The sequence below is a fragment of the Phalangium opilio genome, unplaced genomic scaffold (assembly GCF_054372755.1).
Source record: "Phalangium opilio isolate 3A_F unplaced genomic scaffold, DU_Popi_V2 ptg000206l_1, whole genome shotgun sequence".
Classification (NCBI taxonomy): domain Eukaryota; kingdom Metazoa; phylum Arthropoda; class Arachnida; order Opiliones; family Phalangiidae; genus Phalangium; species Phalangium opilio.
The window spans coordinates 696611-720350 of record NW_028324216.1 but is presented as its reverse complement, the minus strand read 5'-3'; the positions used below and the strand labels follow the sequence as shown (position 1 = coordinate 720350).

The following is a 23740-nucleotide window of genomic DNA, read 5'->3' as shown; positions in this document are numbered from 1 at the left end:
GTAATCATCTTTATGGGTTAATCTCTTGGAAGAGCGATTGTACATAATGGACGTAGAATGAAGTTGTCCTTTGTAATGGTACTTGGAAAAAGCAGCGGCACCGGCCTTGTCCGAAACAGAAGATTGTACTTCTCCTCGAAAATGGTCTTGACCATGATGATGGTCCGATTCTTCTTCAACGGACGCGAGTTGTAATTGATGAGCGCTCCATTGGTCATTCGAGTTGACTCTAGTAATGTCCAAGACAGTTGAAGATGCCAGAAACAGGAAAAATGCTCCGATTAGAGGAACAAGTCTTCGACGTGTACGAAAGAGTTTAGTCATCTTGACCACCATTGTTGATTGTGTTTCTTTATTAGTTATTTTGTTTTAGTTTTAGTTTGAAGTCATTTTTTCTTTTATGTTTTGCTTTTAATCTCAGTGAGGTTATTAATGATTTCCAATTCCGGTTTTCTCGGTTTGTTCATTGATTCATTGATTGCGGACGAGATTCAGATTGGGCTGTAAAAAATGTGTTTTCTAGTTTAGATATTGAAGTTATAAATGTTCCCTAACACACCATGGGAATCGTTGTGTTATTGTCAACTTTAAATACTTCTTTAAAAACACCATCGTAATTAAATTAAAAATAATTTTCTTTAAATTTTGATGTTAAATTTTAATACGTTATTCGTGCCAACTTCCAGGGGCAAACCTCATAATGTATTTCCTACCGGCCCCTGTAAAACCTGTACCCGCAATACATTGATGTATATATATATATTTTTTTTAGAAAATTTATATCTTCCTTATTTTTGCACCGATTTGGTCGTTTTTGGGAACAAATTGAAGCCCAAATTATGCTCTACGTGCAAAAATATATAACAACGAATTAACCTAACACACCATGGGAATCGTCATGTTATTGTCAACTTTAAACACTTCTTCAAATATCAAAACTCTTAAAAAATCAAATTCCAATACAAACACTCACCATTTACTATTCAAAGTAGCCTTAACGTCGTCTGATCTCGTATCAATCAAACGTTTCACCACCAAATTAAAACTCAAATTACCGTACTCCATAACAACAACTAATTATATAAATTAATCCAACAAAAAAGACCCTAATCAAACTAAATTAGGCCTAACTTTAACAACCCTAATTTGAAAGACTTAAAAGGCGCCAAAATAGAGCATTTAGAGCTAAGCCTAATTCTTCAAAAACGTAGTGTAACATCGCGAGACTCACCTAAAATACTAAAAAGGCGCGAGCTCGATCTAGACGCGTGTTACAGTCTCCAACTCTGTCAGAGATCTGAATCGACGAGCTGCTTAGATCCAAGAGCGATGGAGCAAGGTTGCCAGGCACGATTTTAGGAAAGGAAAAATATAGGAAAACCAACGTGGAAAAGGAGGGGGAAAATATATATATCGGACTTCGAAGGGGATTTTTTGAGAGATTCTACTTTGAACACTATATAGGGTTGGATATAGGGGGTGAGGGTTAGAACAGAATCGAGGCAGTTTCTACTTCCTTAGCTGGGTTGGGGTTGTGCCCCAGAAAGAAAGGCGATGTTTAAACAGGCTGGTTTAGCTAACCGAGGATATCATGGTGAGAAATCAGCAATTTTGAGAACCGAAAATGTAACTCTATACTTCTATGACAAGCCAATTTTGAATGTACCCCCTGACACAAGTTATGATTCAAAATTGGAGGAGTGTTTTATGAATGGCCCCTTAATTAAATTAGAAATAATTTTCTTTAAATTTTATTGTAAAATTTAAATTGTCCATCGTGCCAACTTCCAGGGGCAAACCTCGTAATGTATTTCCTACCGGCCCCTGTAAATCCTTTACCCGCAATACACCGGTGTATATATGGTTTTTTTTTTATAAAATTGATATCTTCGTTATTTCTGCACCGATTTGGTCGTTTTTGGGATCAAATTGAAGCCCAAATTACGCTCTACGTTTATTGTTTAATTAGTTAATTAATTAACGTGGGATATAGTGCTACATAATTATCCGAATTAGCTGTATGTATTTCTGCGTTAAATAACTAAGCCACCCTAGGGCTAACGGGGCCAGGGGTTGTATTTTCAAGGGAAAAGATGAGTTCTATATATATAACGATTGGGGGGGGGGTTCTCCAAACCCCCCCTATATCTAATCTATCTATTGTTTTAGTTTAGAAGTCCATAATTTGAAGGGAAATTTCAAGGCTTTTTTCTTCTTCAAATGTTAATCTAATTAAATTTGTTTAGGAGTCTATAACTTCAGGTAAATCCTGCAATTTTGGTGGTTTAAAGTCATCAGAACAAGTGTTCATCAAATCACCAATACACCTCTCCTTTGAATATCATATCACCTAATATTCAACCACAAATAGTCAATCAAAGGTTTGGTGCAATAACGTTTAATTAGCTAGCAAAAACGCTCTGATTGCGGTTTAATTTTAAGCAGTTTCAAAGAAATTAAAGGTAATTATGGGTTTTTAAAATCGCGAAATTCTTAACCTGTCTATTTCATAATAGCTGATCCAAGCGTATTTTAAATCATTCTTTTTCAGCTCCAATTTAGCGCGTAAAAAAATATTATTCCGGGAAAATTGGCACGTGCATAAAGAAGCTATAATCAGCGAACAGAAATAAAAAAGAATTCACGCGCTATAAAATCCTAAAACGCGCGCGTAATTCTTTCACTTTTTTTTGACGCCAAATAGCGCGAGAGTTAAAAGTTAAAGAGAATAGAGAAGTTAAGTAATTTTAAAACTACTTTACTCTCTGTAAAAAAAAACTTTGAAGGCATATTACCTCGCTAAAAGAGTACTGTTTAACTGTTAATTATACAGGGTGTAAACCCCATGTCCAGTTATATTTTCCCCTCAGTTTAACCCAACCCTTTAATGTATCTCAGACTTACCAGAAACACCTTGTATTATCTTCAATCTTAACCTCTCTAACTGCGAAAAATTCTTTCTAATCGATAGACAGAAACGGCGGGAAGAAGCGAAAAAAGGCGGGAAAAGTTCTCGCGCCAATTTATGTCGCGCACGTAAACAGTTTAAAAGGGGGCGCGTGGCGTAGCGCGAGCGCGCGGGAAAATGTGCTTCCCGACGAAAGCGCGCGCTTCTAAGCAGATTTTAGAAAGCGATTTAACCTAACGCTTCGCATTTCAAATTTTGCTGAAACCGTCTACTACTGCAAAAGGCGGGAAAACGGTACGAGAGTGGGGGAGGGGTACAGCAATCTTAGAGTTAAACTACAACCTTGGAAATTGTTTTAGAGGGTCCCCGGGTCCGGAAAAGGGGTTAGAAACTGTTATTCTAAGGGATTTTAAATAATAGAATCATCTCTGTAATACAATGGAGCCAGGGCTTATGTCCTTAACAAAGCCAGCCAGATAGGAATGTATAAGGGCTCACCCAATGGCCTGGCTCAGATTTCGAGATTTACCGCGGTCCTTTTGAGGTTTAATTATTAAAAGCACTAAGGATAATACCGTTTACCTAAACATTGGCGCGTCTAATTGGGAATTAGTTTACGTTACGACTTAATTTAATTATAATGGAAGGGGAATGATAAAGGAAAGCTAACTTAATACGATGATTGGTTTGTTTAATTTGCCATTTCGATATTTATAATTAATTAACTAATTAATTTAATTGGGTAAATTAAGGTATATTACCATTAACGACACGTGTCAATTAGTTCTTAATATAATTATTAACTAAAGTCTAACACATTCTACATTAAAATATTTCCATTTATGAAAGGTAAAGGAGCGCCTCCTGGTAACGGATTTCTCGTAAAGGGGCGCCATCTTGTGGGTAAAAATAATCTGAAATACGTTGTTAGAGTGCATCACGTGACGCCAAGATCTAAAGACTATCTATGGTAACAGACTGGACACCTAATACTGGTTTTTCGCAGATTAATTGCAGCGCCAATTCCCCGAAGTGCTATAGTAATAATTTTGGAACCACGCCTCTCCTCGGTCACGTGGCGTCTGACGTATTTAAAATAACCTTTACCCATACACGGATGTCTTCTTTACAAGTTGGTCAAACATGTAGATTTCTAAAACGGGTTTATCCAAAAACAAACTTCAAGTATAGTTCAATCTAAACCAATCAATGATAACTCCATCCCATGATGCAATTGGGTAAACTAAACTAGAGTCAAAACTCCTTTAAACTTAGAAATAACCCAGAACTTTTTAATCCTCAAACAAAAGCCGGGGGTAACTTCTATATTCGGGACTTAATCCGGACCGGGATAGGGGAGTCCAGAATAAAACAGGGGAGACAATGGAATGGTTTTAGGCTAGCCATTTTGGGGATCGGGGGGGGGTCCAGGATGGGGTATGGGGTATCTTTAAAATTTATAACAAAAGGAGACTTAACTTCCGTCACCCAAACTATTTTAGGATCCTAAGTTCCTAACCCAATTTTGATAGAGAATGTACGTACTGTAGGACGGACCTGAAGTATATAATGCTTCTCTTTGAGAGAAGTGTACCACCACAGAGATCGGTAATTGTAACATGATTCTTCCAACAACATCAGAAAAACAATAGACCAATTCGATGTTACTAAGATCAAGGAAAGACACTGGGGTAAAACTTTGCCTTCAATCTCACTTTTGGCGCATGCGCTGTAGTCTTTTTGTATCATGAGAGTGGACAGAGACGGATGGCAGGGATAGATTTAATTTTACTACTAGGAATGGAGAACGGTTAGTATAGCCCAGTATAGAGCCCTCCCTCCAACACGTCGTAACGAAAAGTTAAAATCATATCTTATTGGCTGCTCACTTAAACTATACGTTTTGATGAAGTTGCTGATGCGGGGACGGCGAAAAATACCACGTAATTCCTTTTTACCTCTGTCGCTATGACCCGGCCGCCCCTTCTTTCATACCCCCCCCCCAGTCCCGTGGAAGGGGGTCCGGGAATTTGACGCGCGCCCAGATATTACTCTGTTCTCCATTCCTACTTATAAAATTAATTCTATCCTTGATAACATCCATGATTATTATATTATCTTTGGTATACCATGGTATTTGAAGTTGTAAACTTATACGATATCTATTTAACTTATGGTAGGTAGTAAGGGGTATAGTTGGGGTCTATAGTAGCATCGTCATCTTAGTTAAGGTCACCATTATTCGAAGTCATTGGGTCGAAAATCGGAAAAGAGCGCGCGCGAGTAAGCGCGCGAGGCCACGTTGCCAGCACGCAAGATCACGTGCCACATCACGAGACCGAATTAATTGGCGCGTTCAGTGGCGCGAGAATTTTGGGTCCACCTCGTGCAATTTTTATTCCGAGTCTTCCCGACTGTAGCTTCCGAGAGTGTGCCCATTGCCTTCATAGATATCTGAAATAAACTGAACATTACTCGTTACCAAATTAGTTGGCATAAATTATGATTGCGGGACTTCAGCTTAGGGGGAAATACATTCATTTAATTGTTTCCCCTACCTTTAATTGGCGAGCCTACCTTTAAACAGAGTGATTATACTTTGAAAATAATTAATTAATATCTTTAGTTTAACGTGACCTTGATATACCACCATTCAGAATACAATACAGGTATCCCTTAGGCGTATACCTATGATCTTTACTAATATTCAGCGAGTTGACTGAATGAGCAGCTGAAGTTCCCGTTGATGTACCCTAATTAGTGTTAACGCTAATCGTTAATTAATAAATTAATTTCCTCGAGCTGATCTATTTATCACGTACCGTTAATCCCTTATTATTATATATTTAAATTTGCAAGTGGACAAAGAAATCTCGAATGCATGCGCCCCTCTACCAGAAACAGTTACAGTTCAGTTTTCCTGTAACCTTTGGGTAACATTTATCATATTTCAGGTATCCATGTGGTTGATCCATTGCATCTCCCCCCGCTGTGGGATCCTATATAGAAGGATTACTCACTAGCGCCCCGACACGGACGGAACGGAAGTCAAATAAAAATCAAGGTTTTTCTCTCTTCGTAATGTTAGCGTTGGGAAGCAAGTAAAAAGGGCTGAGTACTACCGCATCGCATTAATGAAATGTTGGACCACCATCCTAAAGATATAAAGCTAGCGTGTCGCTAAGAGAGAAAGAGATGATCAGCGTCCAGTGACGCTGGCTTCGTCAAGGTCCATCCCTACCCACTCCTAAATATGATCATCATCTCTTAAAAAAAAAACACGTCTAAGTCATCTTCCTGCTTGATTTAGTTTAGTAGAGACAGGCCATGGTTGCATTTGCATGCACTCAATCAGTGATGGATTATGCAGCGTGGTAAAGATCAACCGACTCTCGTTTTGATCTCTGATCATAATCACGATAGACCATTGCATTAATCCCATAAGGCGGAGGAGGTCACCTTCTTTGGCATAAGTTTATTTACATGATAAGTACAGTTTGTAATGCTACCTAGAGACTTACTGGGAGCTAGTTCTAGCAGAACAACAAACCAAAATTAACCCAATCTGACAGACGATACGCATATTTTATTAATAAGAAGGCAGGGCGTTACGCGATTGGTCGGAGGTGCAAATTAAAAAAAAAATTATCCATGAAATCTAATTTATCTAATTTAAATTTATTTTAATATCATTCTTAGAATGTATTTTCTTAACGTTTCACTATATGCAGATTGGTCTTATAATTAGTCCATAGAAGAATCGATTTATTAAAAAAAAATCACTTGATTTTCCATTTCACCCTCCCTTTAAATAAATAAATAAAAAATGGCGTCGCCATCCAAAAGTCGAGGGGTTCCCAACCGTCTCTGAACTCCGCGATCTTAATAGCAAACCATATGCATATCCAAAGTAATAAATTTAATCTTTTAACGCTATAGTTGAAAATTCAACTGCAAAAGCCATTAGCAAAATTTTGGAACGGCCAGTCTACCATACTATACTATACAATTCAATGCCATAACCCATAGAGTAGTTGCAATCTCCATCTTGGATTTCACTAAGTTCAATGGGAAAATAGCATGGGGTGCCATTAGTCTATAGCAAAAGAGTCATGTGATTTAATTTACAATCGTCCATTAGATAGATTTGTTACCCTCGTATCAAGACCATTAAGGACCAACACTTGGTCCCCCCTCTTAAAGGGTCCCGTCGGGGAATATTGGTACGTCGTCCCGGGATACTACAAGGGGGCCTGAGGGAGGACCCCCCCTTACATTGGATTGGGTAAGTTTCTCGATTGAAGGCCCATTCAGACTACAGACTTAAATCTTACTTTCACGTCAGTGGCTTTTCTCGGTTAACTAGTTAGACACGTGTCAACGACTACGTAAAAGATTAGCTAGTTTTCAGTTGTGTAATAACAGTCACCTCGTTAGCGCGCCTTTTCTTTAAGCCTAGCTCACTCGATCATGCCCTAAGTTTCTGAACCGTACTGAGTGAGCTACTTAATAGCAGACGATATTATGAAAAGTTTTAAGATTCTTGGCAAGCGGTATTTGTTTGCCCATTGAGTTGAGAAAATTACCACTAGAGTGGCCTTTGCGTTAAGCTGCCTATTGGGGGAACGGGGGACAACTTTTAAAGCAATGGGACGGACAGACAGGCACCAAGTTTATCAAACGATGGTGTCGCCATCTCGAAAACGAACTTTAAATTTCCGCGTTTTACATGTATTCTTGAAATTAGTCAAATTTCCCGCCTTTTCTGTTAGTTCCCTTTTTTGCACCGGGATGGCGCCACAAGCGGGTGATAGAGTTCATTTTGGTCTACATCCTTGCGGATGAAAGGCCACTCTAGTGGTAATTTTCTCAACTCAATGTGTTTGCCAATTTGGATGAGCAGCTATTTTAGTATTCAAAATTCTTGGCTTAAAATCGTTTTAAGTCGTCTGCTTTCGGTTCTGAACAGGGAAATGAACGTACCTACCACGTGACAATAACGAAATTAACGAGGGAACGTATGAGATTTTTACTGGAGTCTGAATGGGCATTTAAAGAGGGACAATGGATTCATAAAAATCAAGAACGGATTTCCCTGGCCAAAAATCTGACGCATTTATACTGAGAGTTAAAAGTTATGTCCGCTTCAATAAATCTATGGAACCGTCCGTAGTTAGGGAGGGTCAGATATTTTTTTGGGGAGTAAGTCGAGAATGGACTTGTATTGTAATAAGCGAGGATTCGAAGCTTTGATAAATATATATATATTGGGTGTTAGTAGATTAGATTAGGTTAGGGGAATATTTCGCAGAGTGTATCTTCACTAATAGCATCGTAAATATTGACCATTTAGATCTAGGATTAATAAGGGACATACAACAATCAATGGTAAATAGAAATAACAGAATGTTTGTTAGGGCAATAGGCGAAATGTGGTTCACTTTCTTGCTGGCTAGCCTATTTTCTGCAGGGTATAAAGAAATGAAATGTTCACAAAAAGATAACTGCAATAGTATATAATATTAAAGTAGATCTGCAATCACTGATTGGTCAAATTGGTCTACAGTCAAATTAGAGAGAAAGAATTATATAGACTTGGAGAAGCTGTAGTACGTCGTAAACATAATTTTACTGAGAATACACTACCATGCCTACAAGTCTTTCGTTAAGTACTTCCTGTTATTTATGTTTGCCTTTGATATACTAGACTCTATAAGAAATTACCGCAATCGATCGATTGAGCACAAAGGGGGCATGAGGGGGGGGGCTCTATAAACTGTTCAATATACATAAATACGACCGTGGATACAGCTAGTACGGACGGTAACGAGTCAATTTGAATTTATAGGTGGCGGTACATACGTAAGAGCTACGCGTCTTACTAAACTACCCCACTACATCTGTCTCATTAAAGACGTAAGCGAGGAGGCCTTAAGCGCCGGGAAATTCTGGGACCTGTTAATAAATTCATTGGCCTTGTCTGTCCTGACTCCTTTAATGAGAAACGTCGTTGTCCTTGTCGCCCGCGAGGGGGAGCTCTCTCCCAACCCAAACCCCATTCCATTGTTTCGGCGGCTATAGAGGCAAGAAAGGCAGCCCAATATCTCTTCCCCTAGCTTTTATAATTCCCTTTTCATTAGGTTGTCTTCGTTCCTACGAGTGAGTCCCCCTCCTCTTCGGTGCCGTCAGAACCATCTCAATTGTCTAATTTACATAATTTGACGTTTTAAGAGTACAACGTTATTGCTCCAAGACCAAGGCTTAGATTGGAGAGAACATACACTACACCAGTCTTTATTAGACACCCTTTTGTTCGATTATTACGTCGGTTTTAAAAGCCTGAATTATTATTATTTTTTAGCTATAAGGAGTAAGGAAAACTTAATTGGTCTGTCTGTCTGTTGGTGACGTTCTAAAAACGTTTAGCTTTGGCTCGCGAACCATGATTAGTTTGGTTGAACTATTATAGTTTATTAAATTAAATTGGCCGAGAAATGTCTACAAAAACGTCTCATGACGTAGACATTAGATTTTTCAAATTTGGGACGAGATAAATTAGGCCTAGCGCGCGTGATTTTCAATCTTGGCGGGAGAAAAAATTACTACACGTGCTTTTCAATTTTGGCGCAAAAAAATTAATACACGTGCTTTTCATTTTGGCACGAAAAAAAAAATACTACACGTGATTTCAAATTTGGTGCGAGAAATATTATCACACGTGCTTCTCAATTTTCATTTCAAATTAGGCTTAGCTCTAAAGAGTTCTCTTCAAATTATTAAAGTGCGAAACGTCTAGAGCGCTACACATTTTCGTTTTCGTTCTTAAAATATTTCTTTAACTAGTTAATATACTATACAATTCGTCCCTCGAACCAGAGATTTGATTTGAAATTGTCAAATTTGACAGGTCTCTGACGAGTTTATACAAGGGGTCAGGGTGGGATTAAATAGCCAGGTGTCCAAAACTCAATTCAGACGTCAAAAAAAAAACGGACAAGGGGCAATATTGCGGGAAACGAAATATCACAATTTTTTTTAGGAAGGGGCCAGCTGTCGAGCAATATTTGCGCCCGTCCAAAAAAAATTAAATGAAAAACCGACTCATCGATACAAATAATGGTAGCAAAGGCAAATAAAAAAACCAGAAAGTAAGCTAGATGCCTACTTAGATGGTTATAATAAAAAGTTTCATTCAAACTCACCATCAACGTTGAATCTTCTATTCTAGTCATCATCTATTTTGGTACTTTGGTTGTAAAAACGATGCACTGTGACGTAGAAATCATGGCAAGATGGTATGGCCAATTGATGGTTCAACTCGTGGGTCTTCAAGGCTGTGAATGGTCTTCCTCTTCGGACACAATGCTTCCTTATACGGTCAGACAACTCTTTTGGCGTCGTGGTCAGTTTTCCAGACACAGTAACGCTCTCCTGGCCGTTTGAATTAGTATTTTCCATATCTGGCAAAAATTAATTAAATGACGTCATCAGTTGCTGTTTTTAAATGCACGTGTATCCATTAAGATTATTGATGTAGTCCAAAGAAAATTGGGCACCGAAGTAAGACACCCAACTTCTACAAAATACGAGTTAAAATGTTCAATCATAACATGTGTTAGGGGGTACATGCATCCCTTATGGGTCATTCAAGACTGGTCATAGAACAGTATAGGTGCTGCATTTTCCACTCAAAATCGATGATTTCCCATAGAACAACATCCTGTAGGAATAGGTCTTACTTCGGTCACGAAAATTATTGTAATGGGTTGGTTTTCAAGGCAGGCAATGATAAATAATACTGATGAAGCTAAGGCGGATTAATACACTATACATGAAAGCAACGCGTAACCCTTTTCTTTTATTGATTTTTTTCGTCCCACGCATTTATAGGCGCGGACTTCTTCTAAATTTGAATAATTTTCACGGCCTCTGTAGTTTAGTTAATTATTTCAGCACCCGTTATACCTTTACCATAAGTTTATAAGTGATATGTTACATGATAAGTACGACTACCTATACTATTCGTAATGCTACCTAGAGACTTACAGCTCGAGATAACTACTTCGAGAAGGAGAACGACGGAAGCGAGTCAATTGATGTACTTACTACACTCGGTGGTGGTTAATTAATTTTGTATCAGGACTTAATTCCATCTAGCTCCTATTTAGTCTGCATTACTAATTACGCCTTTGACAGCAGCGCCTCATGCACCAGGCGTACGTCGCTTTACCTCCTCGAATCTATGACCTACCTAGGCTATCACTTCAAAATTACAAGCTCCAGTTTCTAAGTTACCAGAGATTAACAAACTTATGGAAGGAACATATCTCATGAACTTATGAAAATACGTTAGGTTTTCACTTGTCATTATTACATTGAAATAGAAACTCCTTAGTATTTAGATCACGTACTATTTAGTCTATACTATTTTAGGCGAAATATTCAAGAATGATATTCATTTTTCAGTGGAATTTTTCAACAATGTAACCAACTCCGAAAAATAACCTTAAACTATATAAATACATGTTCCCGTGGAGTTGAAACATCGACTCTATATTTCATTATTGATTTTCAATTCATCATTTTTTAGTTGCATGGACTTTATAGTTATTTTTATAAAAAGGACTAGGAAATTATTATATAAATAATTTTTTTTGCGTTTCCAAATTAGTTGGCATATATTATGATTGCAGGACTTCAGCTTTTAATTTTTCAGTTCAGTAACAGTTTTCCCGTCCCTTATAGGGGAATATTTTTAAGGTCCATGACTTAACCTTTACCCTTGCAGCGTTCTTAAGACTAGGTTTTTCTCTCTCTCCGACTTTTCCAGATTTTCTCGATCACTCTTTTAAAGTTTATAAATTGAATTTTGAGGTATATAATTAAATAGCTAACAAGACCATTATGGTTGGGTCTACCGATCAAAAGTTTATAAGCTATCCAAATACTTAAGTCAATTTATTTTAAGGTGGGAGTTTAGAGGGTTTTCGAAGAATTTTTTGAAAACAAAAATTTCAAGAATTTTTTAAAACCAAAATTTCAAGAATTTTTCAAAAAGAAAATTTCAAGAATTTTTTTTAAACAAAATTTCAAGAACTTTTTAAAAACAAAATTTCGAGAATTTTTTAAAAACAAAATTTCAAGAATTTTTTTCAGTTTAAAATATTATTCGTAAGGTAAATTTTAAACCAGGGATACATACAGATTATTGGAATCATAACGCATAAAGGTTCTGTGGTGGTTTAAAGAAAGACAGGTTTTAAAACCGTACCTTGAATGTTTGTTGAATTTTCAACATACTTTCTTGTTTACTGCCATATTTTAGTTGAAAACTTAAACTAAAACGTCCGTTTGAAATTATAATAGCTAGCGAAAATATGGGGTTAACTTGCCGTGTTCATTTCAATTTAGTAAATGGCGAGGCGGCTTGTTAAAGTGGTCCACAAGTCTCGTTAAAAACAAGATTACCCCCCTCGCCCCGGCTCCCCAATTGCGTGACAAAGTCTCCTTTACCTATAACTTCCCCACCCCTCTATTTCACAAAAGAACAAAAAATAAACCTTTCTGCAACGGTAAAAGTAATAAATAAAATCAGGAATACATACAGCTACTAGAAATAATTGTGCCCCACGTTAATTTCTATGAATTCGGGTTTCGTGGGTATACCGGGCTTGAGAACTTACTACACGTCATCACGTCTATTAATAATTCTGATGGCGTCTTTCTAACTGCGATTTCAAATGTTACAGTTGGTAGCAACGCCATTTCCTAGGTGCAACAGGCAGCGAGATGGGTTATATTATTCGCTTGGGTAAAATTCGTCATACATAATGATTAGTCTATCTAGCTCCTCCCACAAAGAAAGTTGCCTAGATACGTTGAGTGAAAATGGCACGTACACAATTATTCCTAGCAGCTGTATGCATTCTTGACTATATCCATGTAAAATTCGAGTCATTTAGAGCGCTATACTTTCATCAAGCATGTATATTTCAAATTTATAGCATAAAGAAAGGCAACGCGACGTAAAGCGCACGTTTTCCATCGATAAGGTCTATTAAATGAATATGAATACTTGAGAAAATAGTATAGTGGAATGGAAGGTTCTGACTTTGTGCAAATTTTGTGATTTACTTTAGGTTTACTTTGAGTTAATTTCAAGTCTCTGATTGGTGGGAGTTTAGTATTGGCTTTGTTGCCACGTCATAATCAAGGAGAACTAACGCTTATGGTCGTAACAACCATCATAACTTCCAACCTTCTATTCCAAAATAAATTTCTATGAAATACCTTCGCTATAAAATAATTAATGTATAATAACAGTGAGTGACTTTTCAACGCAAACGCGGCACGAGGTAAATCATGGAGAAAGTAAAAGGAGTGGCAAATTAACAATAAAAATTTTGGCATAAAAACAACTTGTCTCTCGTCTGCTTGATACAGGGTTAAGCTCCAGTTTGTAACCAGTGACAAACTTATGGGCAACATATCTTTTGAACTGGTTCTCCTATTGGTTCCTCCATGACATTGGCGACATCGCGTGCTATGGCACAAGTTTTTGGCGCGCGACTTAAGGGGTCGCGTGACAACCTTGAACAAGTTTCGGGCTCAATGCGGGTAATGCGACACGTAGAAGTAATTTACGCTTGACCACTCTTTAGTGGGTCACCGTGTCGACTAAATTAGTATAAGCGAAAAGAAACCTACACTAAATTAAAGAACAAATATAATTAAAGATAATTGAGTTTAAACAAAAAGGAACTCAATTTTTCGTCACGCATTGCGGTAGACAGTATACGTGTATAGAACCTTAATTAAATCATCTGCTTTAATTACTACGCATTTAAAGTGAAAATATATTATTTTTGCCTTACCAAAGTAGTTAGCATAAATTATGATTGCAGGACTTAAACCCATCCCCTATACAGGCAACATCTACAAGTCCATGGTATGGTTTTACTTCTAGTTGATGTCCTTCTGCAACCATAATTATTTTAATATTTATTTTACTATCAAATTAGTTGAGTGACAATTTTAAAGGTCGTTATAAAATGTTATATATTGTTGTAAAATCAATTAAATATATGCTAGTAGAATTTTTTTTATGTCAAGGTGATATTTGAATAAGTGACTACGATGCACGTAACCCAATTAGTGTCAATTATGTTACTGGAACCCCTTTAACTTGTCCAAAATGTCATCTTTCAATTTACAGGAACGGTCTAGCTGTATGGGCCAGCTATTTAATAAACGTGGCTAAGATTTTTACCAAGTTTTTCGTTCTTGGACAAACTTAGAAATGAATTTGGTTTTAAGAATAATTTTGCTGGCAGTATTGGTCGTTTTAGTTGGTAGGTATTATGGTTTATTAGTAGAAGAAATGATAATTGATTTTCCTTTTCACCTTCCCTTTTATTATAGCCTACTTAATTACAATATTATTTAATTAATTATCTTAGTTGGTGCCAAGAAAAAAGATGACGATTACGAAGACTACGATGATGATTACGATTATGGGGATGATGTCGACGAACCCGAGACCTTACCACCAACACAACCAACACCGAAACCAACTGAACCTACTCCGAAACCCAACCCGGTAACCACAACACAGCCAACGACCAAACCCAAACCGGTCAACCCAACTCAACCAACACCCAAACCAGTAAACCCAACAACTCAACCAACACCCAAACCGGTAAACCCAACTCAACCTACACCCAAACCGGTAAATCCAACACCCAAACCGGTCAAACCAACTCAACCTACACCCAAACCGGTAAACCCAACAACTCAACCTACACCCAAACCGGTAAACCCAACAACTCAACCAACACCCAAACCAGTAAACCCAACTCAATCTACGCAGAACCCGAATCCGAACCCGACCACCCCAACAAGTACTCCTTCAGGAGGAGGGGCAACAAGTACTTCAACAGCATCACCTACATCACCGCTCCTATCTCGATGCAAATTAGCCCATGCTTCGGATGACATACAATCAGTAAAAGTATGATAATCTCAATTAAACTCTAATTAAGCAACTGATTGATTTTAAAAATATATTGCAATTTTTTTTCAGGAGGACAATACTTGCGTTTTTTATTGCGTCGGTGCAAGACGGCAATATAGACATCGTAAAGATAATGGAGATAGTTGTGGAGCAAATGGCAATGATGTGAGTTGAAAATTAATTGTTATATTTATACGTTAAATTAAAATTTTAAACAAATATTATTGTTTATATAGTATTGCATTAGAGGAAAATGTAGAAGCGAAACCGAAGATACGCAGCAAGCTTGTAAAAGTATTTTGAATGATCAAAATGCTTATGGCATAAGGGTAATTAATTATTTTAATTATTTGATTACCTGTATAATATAATTAAATTGAAGTTCAATATACTAGGGGAGGAATAAGTGTGCCGTTCTTTGTGCTAAAGGCACGGATAGGCTGAAACGATTTGCCATGCCAAGTACTACAATATGCTCCAGAAGGGTAAGGTATTTTCATAGCCCTATATCAACATCCATAAGTATGGGACTTCCATATGGGCCTATACGAAAAATAGTCCTTTTTCATGATCACGAGACGCACGTTTTCTTTATAAAGGATGTCAACATAGCAAATATCCTTACGACTCATTTACTTATCTAGGTTTAATGGCCTTATGTTATTTTAATTATTTTAATTTTAATTTTATCACACAGAGAGGAGCTACGGGTCACTGCCAAAATTTCCGGTGCCGAAAATAATTATTTTGTATAATAATTTAATATAATTAAATATTAATTAGCTTTATCAATAAAACGTTTCAATAAATATTAATTAAAAATTGTAAATAATGTTTCAACTTACTAAACGCTAGTGAACACAACAGCAGCTAAATAAACATTTTTTTGTAGTGAATAACGGGATTCATTTAGTGATATATCGGGGAATAAATCAATGCATAATATTTATCTGTACAGCCAGGAATGCATACAGCTACTAGGAATCATTGTGTACTACAGATTTTACTCAACGTATCTAGGTAGCTTTTTTCTGTGGGAAGAGCTAGCTAGACTAATCATTATATATGACGAAATTTACCAAAGCGAATAATATAATCAATCTAGGACCTCGCGTTGCTACCAACTGTAACATTTGAATTCACAGTTAGAAAGACGCCCTCAGAATTATTATGAGGCGTGACGTCGGATAGTAAGTTCTCAAGCCCGGTATACCCACAATTCCCGCATGGCAGATATGGGTTCACAATGATTCCTATTTGATTTGTATGTATTCCTGGGTTACAATCTGATACATTTGTTTATTTAGATGACACCTTATACATAATAATAGAATAACTTAAACACAATTCTATACTTTGATGGGGTTAAAAAACTTGGTATTCACCATGCAAGTTCGCACTGTCTCATTTAATAATGAATAAGCTAAAATAAATCGCGATAAGAAACCATTACTACAACTTTAACTTTATTCACCCAGGAAATTCACACGGAACCAAATACGACAAATTCGAAAACGATTTATGTCATATTAAAAACACATTTTTCATGTAATACCCATAAATCACAGCGTTCACACGATAAAATTTTGGGTATATAAATAGAGAAGTTCCAGTTTTGGGGATATCAGTTCAATAAAGAACCATTTACCAATAATGAAGTGTTTACAAGTATTCTTCATCGCGGTATGTCTAACTGCAATTTCTCTTGCCCAAGATTCGAGTAAGTTTAAATCAAATGCACAGTTCTGAGCCTATACTTCCGGTTATCTCTAATATACCACTATAAATACTTGAACACAGCCACTACGACAGAGAATCCTCCAGCAAGTAGTACATCAAGTTCATCAACCGATTCCTCAAGTACAAATGGTGACAGCAGTTCCTCTACCTCAAGTACTACCGCTTCACCATCGTCCTCTAGCGATTCAAGTAGTTCTAGTTCAACCTCCAGCCCTTCTAGTTCGACCTCTGACCCTTCCCAATCGACCACAACCCAAGCGACACCTTTTGACCCCAACGAAGCTTGTAAAGAACGTTACCAAAGACAACAAAGCCAAAACGGGAATGTCACTGGTGAAATGGTACCTACACTTTTTTGTTTACAAGACCAGTGCAGGTGACGTCATAAAGTAAACAACTTCATTACAGAGGGAAGGCAATCCTTGTCAATACGAATGTTATAGAACCAATAATAGACAACGCAAGGTCCGTTTGGGTATTCATAATCTCGATGATTTTTCCAGTTGTGGCACCGATAAGGTATTGTAGCTTTAAGGTTTATATGGTTTTAACATTAACTGTCATTAGTGTTGCTAATTATTTAAATTATTTATCGTACACAGGTTTGCTATAGAGGCGATTGCAAAGATAACAATACTCCTTCCGGTAAGGCTTGCAAAGAAAAACATCCCGGACAAGTCTACGGGGAACCATTGGCTGGTGTAATTACCAATTATTATTATTATTTAACTTAATTGTCATAAGGAATTAGTAATTTTGAATCTCTTCAACACATAGAGTTTAAGAAACTGGTTGTAAGACTGAATAATCTAACCTAAACACACATATTGCCGTTGTTGCAACTAGCGTCGCTAATAACCTACAACAGTTTATTTAATTGGCTATATATACATAGTTTAATTACAATTAATTAACAGGGCAGAAGATGTAAAGCCAGATGTCACACCCCGGAATCTAATAATGAGATTGTTAACCAACCAGATGGAACCATTTGCGGACAAGGGGTAATTAGAAAGAGACTATAATTAGTGGATATTAATTAAGTTAATTATGATTGTTTTTAATATTTCAGCGCAATGCCAGACACTGTCAAAATGGAGATTGCAATTAAAAATGTATACGCGAATTTTGATATAATTTTTCAATAAAACACTTTTTTTCGTAATAATTAGTACTTTCTTTTCAATTAATAAAATCATATCATAACCATAAAGATACACTTAATAAGTATTGGTCTGCTGTGTGGGCCTACAATAAGTAAAGCTTACTACACACTAGGGTGTTTTTAAGCGTTACGTAGCCAAGATGTCGCTACAAACATAAACGCAAGCTTTAGCGAGATTTTTAAAACGTAGCAAGCTATAAGTTTACTTTACAATAATATCATTTTTATCATATGGATTCGTAGCCATCCTGTAAAAATTTTTAAATATCCTGAAAATTGTCAAATATGTCGTAATTGGGCTTGACCTTGCTTATCAAAAATATCGCATATAAACGTGATATTATTTGTGACACATTTAAGGGTTTAATTGACGTTTACTTAACAATGATTACTTTGTTCAAAATTAGTGAAAATATCCTATGACAAGTTTAAGGTTTTATGGAGAAATAACAATGGAATTGAGAAACTTCGAAATTGGTTTAAATACCTCGGACTTTTCTCGACTTAATCACATTCCTGAATATCTCTCCAAGAGTTTCAGTTGGGTTTAATATTCTAAAATGAAGTTAACTATTTTGTTAGTCGTCGTGGCCTTAGCCACTTTTGCCAACGGCCAGGGTAATGGATAATATTTTTTATAAATTTTGTCCCTCAAATGTTTTTTGCAATTTCATTAAATTAAATTAAGAACTCTTTATCCAGAGGTCACTACTGCCGCCCCCGACGCCACTACAGCAGCGCCAGACGCCACTACAGCAGCGCCAGACGCCACTACAGCAGCGCCAGACGCCACTACAGCAGCGCCAGACGCCACTACAGCAGCGCCAGACGCCACTACAGCCGCCCCAGACGCCACTACAGCCGCCCCAGACGCCACTACAGCCGCCCCAGACGCCACTACAGCCGCCCCAGACGCCACTACAGCCGCCCCAGACGCCACTACAGCCGCTCCAGACGCCACTACAGCCGCTCCAGACGCTACTACCACCGCACCAGACGCTACTACAGCCGCCCCAGACGCCACTACCGCCGCTCCAGACGCCACTACTGCCGCTGGAGACACCACTACAGCCGCCGGTGAAACCACAACCGCCGCCGGAGAGACGACTACCGCCGCTGGAGACACGACTACAGCCGCCGGTGACACTACTACAGCCGCCGGTGACACTACTACAGCCGCCGGTGACACCACTACCGCCTCCGGAGAGACCACTACCAGCGCTGACTCTTCAACAACCCCATCCTCAGCTGATAACGCTACCAAAACGTGCCAGGGTTTGCATGGAGGTGATACCAGCGTTACCGGAGCAGTGGTAAGACTTAATTCATCCCATATCCTAAAACCCTTCCATTATAACTAAACTAAGGTTGTATTGTAAAAATTACAACCTAAATTAACCTCTTCCAATTATTAATTAGAACTCGGCCAACCCTTGTCTACTGGATTGTGTGGTCCTTTTAAGAAGGGGTAGAACCAGAACCATTCAACACGAAATGCCAAATTTCTCCAGTTGTGGAACCGATAAGGTACGCGTAAATTACAATTAACTTAATTGCCACTAATTAAATTTACATTAAATAAATTTTGTTGCAGGTTTGTTTTAGAGGTACTTGCCGTAGCAACACAGATGAAGCTAGCGCAACTTGCACTACTCGATTTGGAAGCAGTGCCGTTGGAATAAGGGTAAACTACCAAGATATATATTAATTAAATAATTAAATAATTAATTAATATTTAATTGTAATTAAATATTTAGCGCGGTGGTCGATGCAGAGTTATGTGCTTTACCGAATCAGGTGGACGAAGAAGGATGGCTATGACCGATGGAACCGTCTGTAGCATAAACAGGGTCAGTACAAATTTAGTTTAATTTTATCAAAAGAATGAAGGCCGACCTATACTTATGTATTATAGGGTTATATCATTTAAGTCCCTTGTTTTAATGAAAATTAATGATTATACGACTGTATTTTCAGAGGAGGACCGGAGTTTGCAGAAATGGTCGTTGCCGCAGATTTTAAACCATTGCATTAAATAAATTGCATTGTATTTTTGAAGCATGCTGTTTAAAAATACTTTGAATGATTAAAATAATCTAAATAAATAAATAAAAATTTATGAATCATGAAAATTGTTTTTCTAACAATTCAATTATTTCATAGGCCCACATGTGTACTTGCTTGGGGTTAAAACAGGTGTACACGCTGTACAAATTACTAATGGGATAACCCCTTAAGGGAATCTAATTAGAGTAATTAGCAATACTTAATTAGTTCTACACTGATCTGTACGAATAGATGTGACACGTAGATTTAAAAACTTAGCAATTTATCGTTAATCTTATTCAACGACACTTCGACACCCAAGCTACAAAGTAAGGCACCTGCAAAATATTTATCACAATTCGCAGTGAAATTCTTTCCATTTGTTAACCCTCAATGTCAAACATCATTCGATTAATATTTAGGCATAAGTTAATAAATTGGCTAAGTCACCAAGGGAATAAACTAGTCGATCAAATCACCAGCAACACGCAGAAAAGCGTGACGTGTACAATTCAACCAACCGCTATCTACAACAACAGACAGAAAAGTCATTAGAATTCTGTTCGATTCGGTAATTATCATTCAGTATCCAATTACTTGAAGGAGATGCTCAAATATGAAATTACTAGCAACCCTGCACATGCGCAGTTAAAGTTAACAAACGGGGTGGGGAGGAAATTTCACTAACCCCTTTAGCGCATGCGCACTATCCGTTATATTTTTAAATAAGAATGAAATTTCTCGCAATTTTCTTTAAAATAATTTACAATCCTCCAGATATGTTCAAGGGTTGTCTGACCAGGCATTCATGATATTGACTGCCTTAGACTTAGTGACCGATAAAGTAACTTATGATTTACGATTTGCATATTTACACGTTCGATAAAACCTGTTATATTTATTTGATTGGCATATATGATTTATAACGGTTAAATAACAAAGAACACTCGAACGTAAGGCATCGGTGATAAATGACACGGTGACCAAAAAATCGTATAAAAACCCCTGAGCCTCCAACAAGATTTCACACTCGCCACTTTGCAATCTAATTCAACATGGCCGTCTATCTTCTCCAAGCTCTCGCAGTTGGTAAGTAGAAAAACTTTGGTTTCCAAATTCAGTACAGTAGTTACAGGATGGGGTTAGGGTCAATGGGTCGCCTCCCCTCGCCCTACCCCGCATTCTTGTTAGCATACTTCCCGTGAATGATATTGTTTAACTTTGTTTCGCAGTTTCGTTGGTGGGGTTAAGTTACCAGCAGTCAGAATTACCTAGTCTAATGGCTATCGGTGATGCAACCGAATTGTGTTTTAACGCGACCAACAAAGCGGGAATTCGCGGTTCCTTGGTAAGTTGAAATGAAACTAAATTGAAATCACTTTCATAATCATAATTTAATTTTTATATTAAGGATAAAACCAATCCTTGCAAATTAAAATGCTTGACTGACGAATCAAATTATGCGCAATCGGTAGATAAGCCTGACGGTGACGAATGTTCAGTTGCTGAAGAGAATAAATTACCTAATGTAAGAATAAACTTTGTATGAATATGTTCGAGTATTTAGAAGACGTGATCATGTATTTCAGATTTGTGTCAAAGGAAAGTGTACGCCACAAATTCCTAGCGAGAAACCGACTGATAAGGGTCATCCTTGTACCTGTCATGGAAAATATCTGGCCACAGAAGTAAATCTTTTATGCTACCACCATTGAATAACTGATCAAAAATTTCGCATTAATTACAGAAAAGCGACTCTCTTAACTGCGTTTTAACCTGCGTTCCAGATCGTAAGGAAGATAATCCGAATGATAAAACTTTCGAAACTCCCGCCCTATACGGCGCTAAATGTTCTCTCTACGTAAATATAACATTTTATAACAAATTTATCATTCAAGTGTCCGTGAAGCAATTAAAAATAGTCTTCGTTTGCAAAGAACTTACATTAAACCTTAGAACCTATCAACGAATGCTTCTAATAAGCCTCTTCGATATAAAGAAGGGGGTAGGCAATCGGAACATAAAAGGGGGTGGATCTATTGCCGTCTCTAGAGCGCAGGCGCTGAAGGCAATGTTTTACCCCCTACCGTGTCTTTCCCCCTTGGTTACATCAAACAGGCTTATCTCACAAGTTCGCGGCAAAAATGGAGGGGGGAAGGGGACTGGAACATGAGATCACATTGTGTCCTAAAGCCCAGCTCGATCTCTGATGTTTTCAGCTCTTAAATAGGTTCCTGGTTTAATGTATATATTATCTTATCTTTTAACTTTTTGCGTTGACATTAATGGCTTTGCTTTTTTTACTCTGAACAGAACAAGGCCGGTAAATGCGAACCCAACACCGCCAAGGCTATGACTTGCAAAGTAGCATAATTTTGTAATTGTTGTTTTGAATAAAGTAAAGTTACACTGAACGTGTAACAACATTGAGCATTGAAAACTGAATGTCCATAAATTATTTCTATAAGCGTAATCAACATTTACGACCCCAATAGTTTTGACCACCTGACCCCCAAATCATTTAGCTCGCTTCAAAAAAAAAAAAAAAAAACCCTTTGACGTATTTCGAACATTTTAATAACAATAAAATGTCATCTAAAATTTAAAACTACCTACGACTTAAGCCCATTTCAGACGGTACAACTTTTGACTAAACTAGATGGGTCACAAAAAGTGGAGTAAGCAAAAATTGGTCACTGATCAATTTTTAATTTGGTGGTTCCACTTGTTGTACAACTTCTGTTCACACGACCCAAGCAGTTTACTCAAGTCAAGTTGACTCATCTAAATGAGTCAAAACGTTCTATCATATGAAAAGGCCTTAAATTAGTCAAAAAGATGTATCGAATTAAAAGGCCTTAAATGAGTCAAAAAGTTGTATCGAATTAAAAGGCCTTAAATGAGTCAAAAAGTTGTATCGAATTAAAAGGCCTTAAATGAGTCAAAAAGTTGTATCGAATTAAAAGGCCTTAAATGAGTCAAAAAGTTGTATCGAATTAAAAGGCCTTAAATGAGTCGAAAAGTTGTATCGAATTAAAAGGCCTTAAATGAGTCAAAAAGTTGTACAGAATTAAAAGGCCTGAACTGAGTCAAAAAGTTGTACAGAATTAAAAGGCCTGAACTGAGTCAAAAAGTTGTACAGAATTAATAGGCCTTAAATGAGTTAAAAGGTTTTATCGTCTGAAGAGGCCTTTAAATTAAAATTAATTGGAACTGAACCCAAATAGGGACGTCCGTTCGGAATAAATAAAGATCTCAAATATTTACAAAAAGGAAATAAAACGCCTGCAAATTTCCCCAACTCGTTAAAATAATTTGATTGACGTATAAATGAAGGAACAATAAACAATCGGATATTACACGTTGGTGATAATGTAATTCGATGACGTAATGACATAGAAAACGAAATATATATATAACCCTTTACCCACGGAGTGACATTACATTCGGTAATACATTACTGTTCAATATGGGTGCCAAGTCTCTCCTCAGCGTCGTTGCCATTCGTAAGTGTTAAAATTAGAAGTTTTAAACTTTGGTATAGCTTCTATGGAGTAGTATTATTCTACCATAATATAGTGATCCCTAGTTTACTAGGGAGAAGGTATAAGATGCCCAAGTATTCGCGCGCCATAGTCCTGCAGTCCCCCTTTCAAAATACAAGGGGAGACGAAAAAGGAGGCCGGGCTATTTAACCTCTCCTCAGTCGGAAAATACAAGTAATTTTCGTTGTCATTCGCGTCGCGCTGACGTGAGTTTTCAAGAACCAATGAGAAGCTGCTGGTTGTAATTTAGAGGCGGCGCGGATTAACTCCGGACCTACGTAACGTTTGGACTGGAGATAAAGCTAGAAATAAGGCGAATTTAT

At 37.4% G+C, this 23740-nt stretch overlaps 1 protein-coding gene across 1 annotated transcript in view; it reads right to left on the bottom strand.

The window, feature by feature from the left end:
- Nucleotides 1-338: 338 nt before the first annotated feature.
- Nucleotides 339-23740, bottom strand: part of LOC149621399 (uncharacterized) — a 69544-nt gene continuing 46142 nt past the window's right edge. Inside the window, exons 7-8 of the transcript XR_016375104.1 lie at nucleotides 10111-10368; nucleotides 339-501 (exon numbers count right to left, since the gene is read on the bottom strand). The gene's annotated coding sequence lies outside the window, so the exon portion shown is untranslated. The remainder of the gene's footprint in view (nucleotides 502-10110; nucleotides 10369-23740) is intronic.